The 13,991-nt window shown below is 45.1% G+C and overlaps 1 protein-coding gene across 3 annotated transcripts in view; it reads right to left on the bottom strand.

Annotated features, from left to right (window-relative positions):
• The window catches only part of ZNRF3 (zinc and ring finger 3), a 64,623-nt gene extending 56,337 nt beyond the window's left edge, over positions 1 to 8,286 (bottom strand). For 2 of the 3 annotated variants that reach the window (XM_040080557.2, XM_040080558.2), the window contains exon 1: positions 8,139 to 8,262. The gene's annotated coding sequence lies outside the window, so the exon portion shown is untranslated. Of the gene's footprint in view, positions 1 to 8,138 lie in introns of all 3 variants that reach the window. The other variant, XM_040080556.2, reaches the window with a different exon arrangement.
• Between the last annotated feature and the right edge of the window lie 5,705 nt (positions 8,287 to 13,991).

The raw sequence follows: 13,991 nt of genomic DNA, 5'->3' as shown, positions 1-13,991 counted from the left end.
CCAGTCTGCAACTACAACCCTGTTATTTCACTGTAGAAAAAACTCTGTCAAATCCCAGTATCCAAACCCTAAAATACTATCCCTGACAGTTCTGAATGGGGGCAGGGGGAACTCTGGCAGAGTGGCTTTCTCAAATAAAATAGCGGAAAACCAAAATATGATCATACTTTGGAAGTTCTTTTGCATTAACTAGTCCACAATGTCTTTTCTTCAGATCCTGTTTTGGGATGTAAAAGACAGTATCTTTTAAGAAGGCAAAACACTGCTGGCTACCAGACTGGGGATACCTTGTCTTTGAGCAAAAAGAGGTCTCCAGACCTTGGCTCCTCTTAAATACTGAACTCAGCAGCATCCCTTGGCGCTGTTTCAAGAGTTCATTTCTTGCTCCCAGCCCTGCTACACATCATCCAGGATATCTGCCAGCTTGGCATCCAGATCCTAAAGTGTTCATCCTACTCTTTATTCTCACAGCAGGCAAGACAGCATCTGCTCTAAAAGGCTTCTAAATAAATATGAATCAGGTCTGAGAAAGTATGCAGGACCTATTAAAATACAATACTGGAATGGTAACCAGTACCTTTCCCTGTTATATCACACACACCTTTAGAGACTGCCTTAGGAGAAAACCTGGTGTGCCTAAGGAAAGGGCAGCAACTGTGACATTGCATATCCTACCCTCCAAAGCCAGCAAGGACAGGTTAAACCTCATGCAGCAGGAACAGAAAACACTAGTGCACACAACTGGCATGCTGTATATATAATATTGATGTTTTATCCGTGAGACACAGGTATTATTATTGTTGCTGGTGTTATTAGCATAGAACCAATCAAGGCTCAATTTAGAGGGCGACCATTTAGCCAAGCCCAAACAAGAAGTCTATAAATCTTTACTCGGTGAGGAAAATAAAATTTTAAAAAAATCCCACAGCCTTTAAAAGAGGTTCTTCTCCGTGAACCACAGAATTGTGAAATTGACCCATAAGTGTAGAAAAACAGAACAGAATACCTTCTGCATTTCCAATTCAGTCCTTCAAAGGTACATTTCTTAATGTGTCATCAAAGTAGACAGTTTAAAAGCCCAAAACTTGCCGTTCCAAAGATGAACTCAACTGTGAGTTTGGTTTGAGCCTCTTCTGCTTGGGGGAGGAGGGGCAGAGTGGAATGGATAAAGCAAGAAGTAGAGAAGGATTTTTCACAGCCACGCTTTAACAGCTTTTTATTGTGTGTATTTTTTTAAAGCAGGCAAGCATCAAAAGCCTCAAAGTAGGAAAACAGATCTTGGCACAAACTAGGCTCTTTTCTGAACTAAAAGCAATTTTTCAAACACTACAATCAGAAGTATTTGAGAGTTGCTTACCAAGCACATGCAATAAATTCACGGTAGGAGGCACATACTTGCAACATGCATGCCGGTACAGCTAATTAAACAGTTGTACTCAAACCATGACTGCAGATTCTAAAACATGCCCCTTAGTTCTTCTCAGGCCAGTCACCTCCTCACTGCTTCTTCCATTTACTTTACTACTGCAAATTATGCAAAATAATAAAGCAGCTTAAGCTCAAGGAAACCAACAGAAAGCTTAAGCTGGCCATCAGCTTTAGAAAACAACTAAAATCCTCACATTAATGCACCGAGTAACATGCATCTGGGAAGCCTAGAGAGTCTGCATATATTAAGCTGCATATTTAAGGTTGTACTTGTGTCTGGAACATAACAGGCACCTAATCAACCTTTGTAAACTGGCTCTTCATCTTAAAGCCAAGAGCAACAACAAAAGTCTCTAAGCAGCATGAAAAGGAAATTGAAAAAAATGAATGAAAGCCGTCTGCCACTGTGAAGAGGACACCCCAAGTCACCAGAGTCCTGTTTTCCTCAGCACTGCTACTCAAACCTAATGTAAGCACAGCTTCACCAATGGGATAAGTGCAGTGAAGTGCAAATTTTGGGAGTCTCAGTTGGGTATCCACACGATCACACTTCCCTAGTCACCTCTGGTTTGTGCCAAGCAGTTGAGAAAAATGCAGAAAACAGAAATACTTTTTCTCTTAACATGAATCTTCTGCTGCTGTTTTAAAAACTTCAAACCACATCTTTGTTTAAAAACAATCTATTTTTCCTTTGCTGATGTCTGTGAGTGTGAAGGGCCCTCCTTTTAAGCCAGGAAACAAGAAATAAGGCCAGCATTCAACTTGCATTCATTCTGGGTTTTTTTTGTGTAGGCACACGCTCTGGTTTGAACATATTTGAATACTGAAGGGCAGATGCCCAAAACAAGAGTTGGTATGTACCAGTTAACACTTCTTAAATTGAGCGCTTCCAATGTAGCAAGTGTATTAATGCAAATAAATGTACCACCCACAAAACTAGGTAGAACATACAGCAGATAAGTGCATCCAGATCTTATCTTTCCTTAACCAGTCCAATGCTGGCCTCCTGAAACTTTGTACTTTGAAAAACCGTTTCTGAAAGTTATTTTAGTTCAGAAGGGCCTCACTTTACAATTCCAAAACAAGAACTAGAAGACTGTAATAAAAAAAAGGGAGCCTTTTTAAATACACACTCCACCACAAGATGGTATAAACTGGAAGAAAATTACTATGTATGCTAATCAATGGTTTTATACAACTACTCAAGACTTTCCTATAAGATCCGCTCGCAGTAGAGCTGCCCGAGGTTCCTTCCCTCCATGTCTGCCACACTGAATTATGTCCTCTGCACACTTCAGCTGGTGTCATTTCAGAAGCCCTGCACTAGGCAAAGCACTAAAGCAGAGCTGTGCTGTCCACTAAGGGCTCCAGCGAGGTGCTCAGGGGGACTGAGTGCCAGTTCCACCCATGGGGCACAGCTGGCCACAACTGCTGGTAACACTGTGAAGGAGGCTGTAATTATATATAAGCCACTGTAGGCACATAGATCCAGTCTAAACATAAATAAATATATATAAATGAAAAAAAAATTCTCCAAATGGATCACAATTTTTGAGCACCACTCCTCTCTGGGATTTTTTTTTTCCTAACTCCACCTCCCAAACAAGCAAGAGGAGCACATGGAAAAGGAAGTGCTCAGCATCCTACCACCAAAGGCAGGGTTTTCAACAGTACAGACCTTCAGCATCTGTGAGGAAGTTTAACTAAACATACAGACATATGCAGAAAAGTTACCTGAACTCCCACAGACTATTTTCCCCACTTGATTCCCCACCTTTACTTGGAAGTACGGAAATTGCACTGGTTGGTCTGAGTATTGAGCCAGTGCTGTGAGCTTTCTGCTTTTATTTACTTACTTAACCTACTTTATTCTTCTTCTTCTAAATGGGTCACATTAGCATTTTTTGTTCTTTCCACATCAATTTCTCCATACTTTAATTTTTTTTTACTGCATTGTTTTACACTGTGCCTCCCACCTTTTCTTCAAGGGACTGCCTTAGTCTTGCAACAAGGTTCTGATAGAAGTATTCTGGTATTGCTGCAGCTCTGTGCATGCAACACAGACACTGGAGCTTCCTCCAGAACCAGTAACTCATCACTGAATTTGGTACCTCATCCTTGGATCAGCCCACTCCCGTGTCTTTCACCACGATTCTAAGAGACATCTTAAATATTGCAATGCTGAAGAATTAATAAAAAAATAAGCATCCTTATTTACAATATCACAGCTAGAAGCCAATGAGAACAGGCAACTCCTTGCAAAATAAGCCAGCAATGATGTGACTGGGCTGGAGCTCAGGGTGTGAGCACAGCACTCAGTGTGAAGACAAAACAGTACAAGAGGATAAAAACCTAAATAAAACACCTTAATAGGCTGTCTTCAACTATCCCCCACATCACAGTACACAACAGGATAAAGCATGATTGAAATGTTTAAAAAAAAAAAAAAAAAAAAAAAAAAAGGACAGAGGAAGGGATAAAACTGTGAAACAGGTGCACAATTCTGCCCTGAGATGAAGCCCTCTCAAAACCTCTGCTGTGAGCAAGCTGCCTGTGCATGACACTCTACAAACGCTGTCCAGGTACAAAAACTAGGCAAGTCTTTGCCTAAGTGATCTCTTATTTTGAAAGCAAATTATGATTCCTTTAAAGACATGATGACAGAGCAAACCTGGAGCCCAGATAAAGGTATTGTGCCTGAAGTCCTCAGGATCATTACTGCAAGCTACAGATTTAGAGTTAGGTATGGGAAACTAACACAAACCCAATCACAGGCGTCTTCATACTCTAACAGGATAACTAGCAAAGAAAACATTCAATAAGACAGTGACTCAAAGCCACAAATAATTCCACTTCCTCATTTTGAATGGCCTTCAGGCACTCAGCAAGAAGAAACTTAACCTGCATGATCACAAAAGAGCAACCAAAAAAATCTGAAAATGCGTATTTTTGTCTTCCACTCTCAAAGGACACAAACATTTTCTTGACTCTGTCTCCTCTGATCACAGCTAGACATCTTATGTACCGGCACAGTTATTTCAAGTCACTCCTTTCAACACCATTAAAAACTGCCAATGCTTCAGAGCACAGGTGGCAACATTTAGTAACTTCTGCATTTTAGGAAAACAGAGGAAAGATTCAAAGGCATTGAGGTAAGGGGTGGGAGGTGGAAGGAAGGAACACACAGGCACTGTCTCGCAGTCCAGTCTGAAGCCTCTGACTTTCTACAAGAGAAAGATGGGCAATAATTTGCTACTAGGAAGCGTCATGCAAGAAGTAGGGAAGTGTCCCACTTCTGTTTTCTTCCTGGAGCTCAAAGCACTGAGTTATGCTTGTTCTCCCCAGAATGTTACCTTTCAAGCACAAAAAAATATATCCAATGGAGATTGTTACATCATCTACACACTGCTCCAGTTCAATGGCTACATAAAGTTCATCATTTCCCTGCTGAGGCTTCCAAGCAGAAACAAACCAACCAAAACACAAACTTTTGTTGCACAAGAGAAACCATGCATAATATCCTCAAATACCTCCTCCACGCTGCTTCTCTCCAAAATTGTATTATCAGTAATCCACCCACATTACTGTATCAGCAGTACCTTTAAGGGAGGAGTACAAAGAAAGTAAGATAGAGAGAAAACTGACAGAGATGAATGCGCATCATTTAAAGTTTTTTGACACATCACAGGTATTAAATTCGATCCTCCTTCCCAAGCGCCTCACCTGAGCAGTCCCATCACAACCACAGCTTTATAAGAAACATGACATTAGATGCCCCACACCTTAGCTATCAAGCTGAACAAGCAACAGGAACAGGATCTCACCAGCTGCAAGTAGATTAAGATACGCAATCTCACTGTGAGCTATAAAGCCACTGCTAGTCAAATCAGTGATTTGTACTGTCCAAGCACTGTCAGTCTGTGGCCATGTAACACTGAGCTGGAGACAAAACTACAACTGAACTTTTGCCCTGAATGGTACGAGAAGTTTCAACCATAGGGAGTTCTCCAGTCATAATTTGTTTTAAAGCAATGTATCATTTTAGAGGTTTCAACAAAGTCTGGTTTTCACAGTCACTCTCTAACCAAACATCTGCAACTTCCAATCTCTCAACCATATCAATGGCCAGTATACTGCCCCAAGAAACACGGGATATTCCAGTATGCCAGATACCACCAAAATGGTTTAGACTTTCGAGCAGTTTAAGGACCAGCTGACACAGCAACATAAGGCTGAATTTGCTGAATACAAACTGTGGCCACATGAAAGGAGACATATGAACATTTCATCTCTCTGAAGAGTTATTCTGGGGAGACACTTGACCCTAATAAGATTCATTCACAATAACTTGAGAAACAATATAATAGCACACCACTACTGGATAGGAATCTGACCAATAACCAGTTCAGGAGTGGATGTATGACCTATCAAAAGCTGAAAGTGCATTGTTTCTTAAGGTTGGGGTTTTTTTGTTCAGACTTCCAAGACCAATGAGTAATTGATGCTATTAACATAAACAAAAGTAAGCCTTTGTGTAGTCCCAAAACCACAATTCCTTTGATCCATTCTTTAATGTGTGCCTGATTTTCAAGAATTTCTAATATTTCATCTTAAAGAAAAATGCATCTTATTCTTGAAAGAGCTGTGTGCACTGACAAAGGGGCTGGGGCCAAGAAGAGCTTGCTTCACTGACTGATGTACAGCTAGCTGCTGCTGAACAAGTTCTGAGGGGCAACAACTTCATGAACATTTTCTAAACCTCACAGTGAACTTTAAATGATGACCCAGAACAGCAGACAAAATGTTCTACAAAAACACAGCCTAGCTGAATAAAGGGAGGCAAGACAATGCTGTGAAAAATCTTTATCAATTTTGGCTCTGATAAACTCTCTTTCAGGATGATAGAGGAAGCAGGATGATGACAAGAAATGTTATATGCAATCTAAAACAGTCAACAGCTTAAACAAGTGATAGCATTCAGTCTAACTGCTCTGAACAGTATCTGCCAGGTTCTCTCCTCTGAAAAAAACAGCAGCACACACAGCTCATGAAACAAAACAAAACAAAAAAAACCCAACAACCAAACCTGTCCATGATATATGTTATCTAGCATGCATCCAGATGAATAAGCAAATCAATTTTTGAGTGATAAATGACTGTAAAAGATTTGCCACATCATGTAGCTTTTGCTATAGTCTTTCCTATTTGGGGTGCTGTCTATTCAGGCACGAAGAGGAAGCAGACAGGTGATGCTACAAACAATAAGGCCTGCAAAATACACTCGTTTCAAGTTGTGCAAATCTGAGTCTTAACAGAACTGTTTATTTTTTCTCCTCTTTTACTTACAGTCACCAAGAAAGCATGGCCTCAAGTAAATGGCCTATGTTCTGTTCTTAATACTAACACTTGACACAAAAGGAACCTTTGAAGTCTCCTGCTGGCCCCAAAGACACTTTTAAGTCTTAAAATGAAAAAGCACTAAAAGGTTAAAAAATATCCATGTCGGTTCCAGCCCTTACTAGCACCACCTCTTCTAAATGTCATAATTATAACCTAATTGGTCCATCCCTCTTTTCTCTGAAAAATTACCTTACATCAGCAATTTGTCCTCACAATTCTTCTGCCTTCAAGAGAGCTTTCATAAGAAATCATCCCAGCTGAAACTGTTTCAAGATATCGAGCATTCATAACCAATATCCTCTACTTTTTTTTAAAAAAAAAAGTAGTTTGATGGTAATGTGTTTGTAGAGCTTTAAGAGTTGTTTTTAGAACCTACATGCTACCAGTTAGATTCTTTTAAAGTTTGTGTGTATATTTACGCGTGTATATATGTGTACATATGCATACATATATGGAACGCAAACAAACCAACCCCACAGCTGTTAACGAGAAATTAAGATTGCTATTGGCACTTGCTTAACAGTCAAACTTACTAAAACACCATTCAAGTAATTTTTCTCTACTTAGCCAAAGGGGCAAAAAAACAAAGTCAGCAATTACAAGCGACTACAAAGGAATTAGATAAGCACTTCAAGAGTTTCAATAAGAGTAAAGGACAGTTGCGTTCAGTCAAAGCCAAGAACCATTTCGCTGGCGAGCAAGTCAAGCACAGCTCTGTAAGAACGTGTGTGCTCACACACCGAGTGCGACGCGGTGGAAGCCGGGCTCCGAGGGACCCCCAGCGCAGCAGCACCAGCTCCGTGCAGCCCCGTGCGCCGCCGGGCGCGGAGCGGGCAACGACCGGCACAGCCCGAGGGCAGCACCCCATTACTGCCGCGGCGCTTTCAGTCCGGGCCCCCTCCGCGGCCCGGCCGCCCCCAGAGCGGAGCAGCCCCTCACGGCTTCGGCCGCGCACCGCCGGCAGCTCCGGGACCGGCAGGGGCCGCCCGGCGGGGCCCCGCCTCCGCCCGCCCGCCGGCCCCGCGCCCGGCGGAGGGGCGAGCGGAGCGGAGCCCGCCGCGCGTGTGAGGCGGCCCTCGGCTCCGCCCGCTCCCGCCGCGCAGAGCCCGCGCCGCGCGCCCGGCTGTCAAAGCGAGGCGGCCCGGCGAGGTGAGGCCGGCGCTGGGCCTTTGTGCGCGGGCGCGCATCTGTCACCGCGTCCCCGGGCCGCGCGGCGCACGTGGGGCGGCGGGCCCGGCCCCGCTTTGTGCCGCAGGTGCCGGGCCCGCGGAGCCATCTTGGGGCAGGCGGCGCCCCCCGGCCGCGCTCACCTGCACGATCTCGCCTTCGGCGCTCAGCGTGGCCCCCGCGCGGGAGAAGCGGCCCTGCAGCCCCGTGGTGTAGGTGGTGTAGTCGCCGCTGGGGCTGGACTCGAAGAGCACAACCTCCACAAACGCCGTCTCCTTGCCCAGCGCCGCGCCCGGCGCCGCGGCCAGCAGCACCCCGAGCAGCAGCAGAGGCGGCGGCAGCGGCGGCGCGGGCAGCCCCGCGCCGGCCCCGCAGCCCCTCATCGCGCGGCGGGAGGAAGCGGCGCCCCGCCGCCGCGCATCTCTCCCGAGCGGCTCCAGCTCCGGGGCCGGGGTCCCGGGCCGGTCAGCGTCCCATGGCAGCGGCCCTCCCGCCGCGCTGCGCCCCGCTCCTCGCTGCCGCGCTCCCCTTCCCTCGCCCCGGCTCCTCTCCGCCCTGCCAAGCCGCTTCCCTTTCATCTGCTCCACGTGACGGCCACCACGGGGTTATCCCCGCCCTCCGCGCCGCGCTGACCCGCTCGGTCCCTCCCGCCGTGCACACACCGCCCGCAGCCCCGCCGGGCCCGGCCGAGCCCGGCGGTTCCCGTGGCTGCCGGCGGCGTGGCCCGGCTCGGCCCGACCCCGCAACGGTCTGAGAGCGAGCGGCACTCGGGACGGCCCTGCCGGGATCGGCTTTCCACGCGGCCGGGCCTGCAGGGCCGGAACGCGAAGGGCAGCCCCGGCGACCTGTGGTAACCGCCTGGGCCCGAGTCCGCCGGGCGCTCCCGCGGTACCCGGCCGCGGGCCGTAGCTGCCGCGGCTGGCGGCCGCCGGCCGTGCCCGGTGGGTCAGGCACGGATCCCGGGGGCGGCGGCTGCGCGGGGCAGCCCCGCCGGTGGCACAGCCCGGGTGGACGTGCCCCGGCGGGCGGAGCAGTGCTCTGGCAACACACGTACCGCGGGCACCCATCCTCCGCAAAGACATCCCTGCGCTGCGGACCGACGTGCTAACTACTTGCAGCTGGCACCCAGCGGGTTCCTCGTTTGTGTCTAGGGCAGGATCGGCCCCCTGATCCCAGTCTCCTGAAACTGAGTTAGGGGAGGCTGAGTTACCTGGGCTCATTCGCTTGGCTGTAAGTGCAAGTCTACAAAACGTCCATCGATGAGGGGAGGATGTGTTGGTAATTTTTGTTGCAGTCTCTCATAAGAACTGGATGTCAGCCAGTTACCGTTAAAAGTATGTACAGCTAAGTCATGGAACTCATATATATAACTCATGTATAACATGGTGTTACACAGCCTAAAAGTATAACTCAGTGACAAGGAAGATTGAGACAAACTGATCCAAGATCCCTTGTTGGCTATGAAACACAATGTTTGGAAACAAAGCCCAGCCCTAACTCAGCAGCAGAAGAAATAATAGCATAGTTTACAAATGGCCATCTCTTTTCCTAAATATACTTTGTTGCAGGTGAGGACAAGGTAGTGTCCTCCTTAGCATGACACAGTGAGCAATGTTAGCTTCACAACTCAAGGAAGATTTCTTCAGTGGCAAAGGGTCAAGAAGGGGTCACAGAACCATACACTCTGGGCTCAAAATACCCACCTAAGACTACGTTATAGTGGATAAAAGGCTACAAAACTATTGCATGTTTGCAAAGGGAGCTGGAAGGAACATCACTGTGGTGCGCTATGCAAATTTACACATGGTCAACAGGTACAAATTTTTGATTACAGGTATGTTTCAGTACAATTTCAGAAATGCATGGCATCTACTGTACTAACCAGAAGCATTTTAATCCTTTAGTGCAAACTACCTCTACTTGATTTTCCTTCACCCATGAGGAAAATGGCTGATGCTTAGTTAACATATGGTCTCCTACATCACAATCAACATAGGAACAGTTTAAATTGTCTGGAAGCTACCTATGGAAAAAGATGTGAATGGGGCTCTATATAGCAAGTGGACAGATCCTATGCCTAAAATAAGAGTTGCTGAAGATCTGATTGTCTTTATTTGGAAAGACAGGTGTCTGCTAAGGAAGGCAGGGGCCTCCCTTGGAATGGGGAATGTAAACCCCTTCCTCTGAATTATTATAATTTTGAAAGGAAGAGGCTCTCAGGCAAAGGTATGGGAATAGGAATAACAGTCCTTTACTAGTAAAATTAAAATAAAAATGCAGTAGTACAAAAGAAAACAAACAAACAAACAAACAAACAAAACAACCCACTGACAGAGTCAGAATACAACCTGACCCCTGGTTAGTCAGGGTGTTGGTAGCAGTCCAATTAAAGTCGTGGCTGCAGTCCTCCTGGAGTGACAGATGTAGTTCTGTTGAAGCAATGATCCTGTAGAAGGGTGTCGTTTTCCTCTGAAGATACAGTGGTGGTGTAGATGGGTCTGGTCTTCCTCTGGGAATGCAGTAGAAAACCAGCTGCTCTGGTGCTCTGAAACTCAGATTTTTAGCCAGGTAGGAATGCTTGGGTCCTCCCCCTGGGTGGGATGATGTAATTTTATCAGTCATGCAGTGAGACTCAGTGGCCCCTTAACAGAAGATATCCCCCTGGAGGGAGGATGGAAGAGATAAAGAACACTGCCCCACCTGGCTTTAAGAGATGGTAGTAGAATACATACTTTTGGTTACATCTTGCATTGCAACCAAAGGCACTGATCCATTCCACTTGGACTACAGACACAGCAAAATTGCCTCGGAGCAGCCTCACAGTCAAATACTGAGGAGTGACATGAGGCACTAGGTCTCAGGTCACCAAGTTCCCTCGACTTGGGCAGAAATCCAAGCAGGAAGTTACAGGAAGAGAATGGACTGTCTATCATTAAAGCATCAAATATTTCTAATTGGCATCCTGCCCAGTTGGCAGTATAAAGTTCACAATTCAGTTATGCCATAATACTTCAGATATGTTTTCTTTTTTTCCCCCTGAATAACAAACTGAGGCCCAGAGTCTGAATAGAGAAGTCTCAAGCATTTATAACTACAGCTGAGGGCAGTGAGAGCTGTGATTTGAGCATAACTAAATTATGTGCAATGCCAAATGGTCTGAGAAAGCATTCTCTAGGCGCCCAGTCTCTTCTTTCAAGTAACAAGTGACAGAACCGGAGGGAAAAAAATCTCCGGTTTCACCAGGACAGGCTTAAATTGGTTATTAGGGAACATTTCTGCATGGAAAGAGTTGACAAGCATTGGATGAGGCTGCCGTGGATAGAGTCATCATCACCTTGGGAGATTTAAAAGATGTGTGGATGTGGCACCTGGGGACATGGTTTGGTGGTTTAGCAGTACTGGAGGAATGGTTGGACTCAATTATCTTACAGATCTTTTCCAACATAAACAATTCTATAATTCTATCTCAGAAGCAGGCAATCAATACTAGATGAACTTCCTACATCTCATTTCCCTTACAAAGAAATGGATATTATAGAATCCTCCTCCCTCTGCTCTTGAGAGAAAACAAAGTTAGTGAAGTAGCCACATAATACTGTGATGAACGCTATAGGAAAAGCCCCAAACAATCTCCTCAGAGCAAACCAGCCGTTCATAGGAAGGATGAAGAGGCCTGGTTGTCTCATTCACACACCCACATCTGCCTGTCCAGGTGTTTTCAGGAACTGTTAACTCGGACTACTGCCCACATTCCCTACACGTTTTAACACCGTGCTCTGCAGAGCTTATTTCATCAGTAAATGACATTGGTGTACCTCTTCATAAGCAACAGCAACAAGTGCTGTCCTTTTCCCAAGGACGTGTGCATGCCTGCCCTTTCTCTCTGAGACAGAATCGCACAGCACAGAGTTTTAGGGCTGCCTTAAAGCTTTGCTGGGACACAAAGCTCGGTGCTCGCTGAGCTCTCGTTCGGAAGGAGCAGCGGCGGTTCCTCACGCCGCTCCGAGGGGCGCCCGGGGGCTGGCCGGGGAGGGCCCGGGTGCACTGCGGCGCGGCCACCGCCAGGTGTCCCCCGAGCGCCGCCGCGCCCGGCGCTGCGGGACCAGTTCGGGGCGTCCGCGGAGCCGCCGGTGGGGCTGGAGGTGTCCGGCACAGGGTCAAAGTATCTCCCGCAGCCTTGCATCTTCATCTTCTTCATCCACGTCTTGCATCCACAGGCAAACTTCACCGCTGCACTTTGGAGCAAAGAAAGCCCATCGTAATGGGCAATATTTTTTCTCTATGAAAGCGATGGTTTCATCATTATCATCAATTATTCTAAATTAAAGCAATGAAGTGTTTTAGCTTGTCAGCTTGATTAAAGACCAAAAAGAAAAAAACCTCAGTGGATATTTGTGCTAAGAAGAAAATGTCGTGCAAAGTGGCTTTGCCTCTTGCTATTTAAGGTTTGGAAACAGAATTCATCAAAGTAAATCATCATCGAAGCAATGCAAATTAACCAACTGACTAGCCGCAACAACTTTATTTATAATAATTTTTTTTTGTGAAAAAAATTTTTAGTTAATGTCTGAATATGTAAGGTTTCCAATGTAGTGTTTTAATCTGTAAGAAGGGGAAATGGTGATTGGGGAACCCTCCACTACTCTATACATGTAATTGTCTACTAAAGGGAAAAAATAATAATGCATGAGGTCTGTAAAGCTGAATTATGTAGGTTGTGCTTAAAATACCCTTATTTAGATAAATTTAGCCCTTTTCTTTTGCAAACTATTGCCCAATACACAGTACAAGCTCAAATAAGAGTTGCGAGAGAGTACAGCCATGCTTGATGCTTTCCTCCAGAGTCCTCACCAGGCAGGCACAGCAGATCATGTTACCAAAAGAAGAAAAAAAGAATTCTAAGAAACAAACTTAGGAAATTATTTCTATATGCTTTTTGATCATCTAAAATCTCTGCAAGAGCTGACAGGAACAGAATGGATTTGGAAAAAAATTGGAGCCATATTTTCCAAGATTCACAGTATCCCTTCTGGCAAGAAAGACCTTCAAAAGCATCTACACCAATGTTTTTCACTGTACTCCTTTGTTCCTGAGATTCCTCTGTATCACATCTACTCACTGTCGGTTACAGTTGCACTAAGTCCCAGACTACTGTTAATTTCATGTGTTCACTATGTCAGTGCTTAGCAGTTTCCTCATTCATAATATTGAAGAAGCAACCAATGAAAATAATACATAAATAACACACCCTGCATATTTCACAGAATCATTTATATACAATCTAGGTAGTGACACTTCTGTATTTAATTCGATATTTTTATTAGTGTTTCTGGAGTAAATATAGGGTACATGTTGCTGTTCATGAAGCTCTGCTTCAAGCAATAATATAAAATGAACAGTATATAAACATTGCAGAATAAATTTCAAGCACATGGTTAAAGTGTATGATGTATCAGCTGCTAATACTAATTGCAATATGACGAACTCTATGCTAAGGACAAAAAATAGATTTCATTGCTTCTGCATAACAAAAGCAAATGCTTAAAATGTTACTGGCTAAAATGAAGGAAGCCCTTACACTAACAATGGATTCGTTCATGTGACAGTGAGTTAAGCAACTATTTATTTCATCTTGGGTTATCTATTATATCGAAGACTCTACTAAGTTGAAAGATCTGACCTGCACTTTTAATTAATCACCTTAAAGCACTTATTTTCCACATCCAACTACTAGTATAGGATCTATTTAATTGGTAGATTAAGGGCTTTAGCTGTTCCTGCCTGTTTACATAAGAGTTATCATTAGTCAGTGCTAACAGAGCGAATCAGTGAGGCTTGTCCCTCTCTGAACACCAGCTGCTACCCTGTACCCTCTGAGGAGTCAGCAAATCAAAAATGTAGGAGGCAGGAGATGGATGATTCTGACAACAGCCCCCACGTTTTGAGTCCTGCTGAATATATGCTGAAACAGAACTGATTCCTAACTTGACATTTCC

This window comes from Hirundo rustica, chromosome 17 (assembly GCF_015227805.2).
Source record: "Hirundo rustica isolate bHirRus1 chromosome 17, bHirRus1.pri.v3, whole genome shotgun sequence".
NCBI lineage: Eukaryota > Metazoa > Chordata > Aves > Passeriformes > Hirundinidae > Hirundo > Hirundo rustica.
The sequence above is the reverse complement of the archived record's forward strand: the minus strand, read 5'-3'. Positions and strand labels throughout refer to the sequence as shown.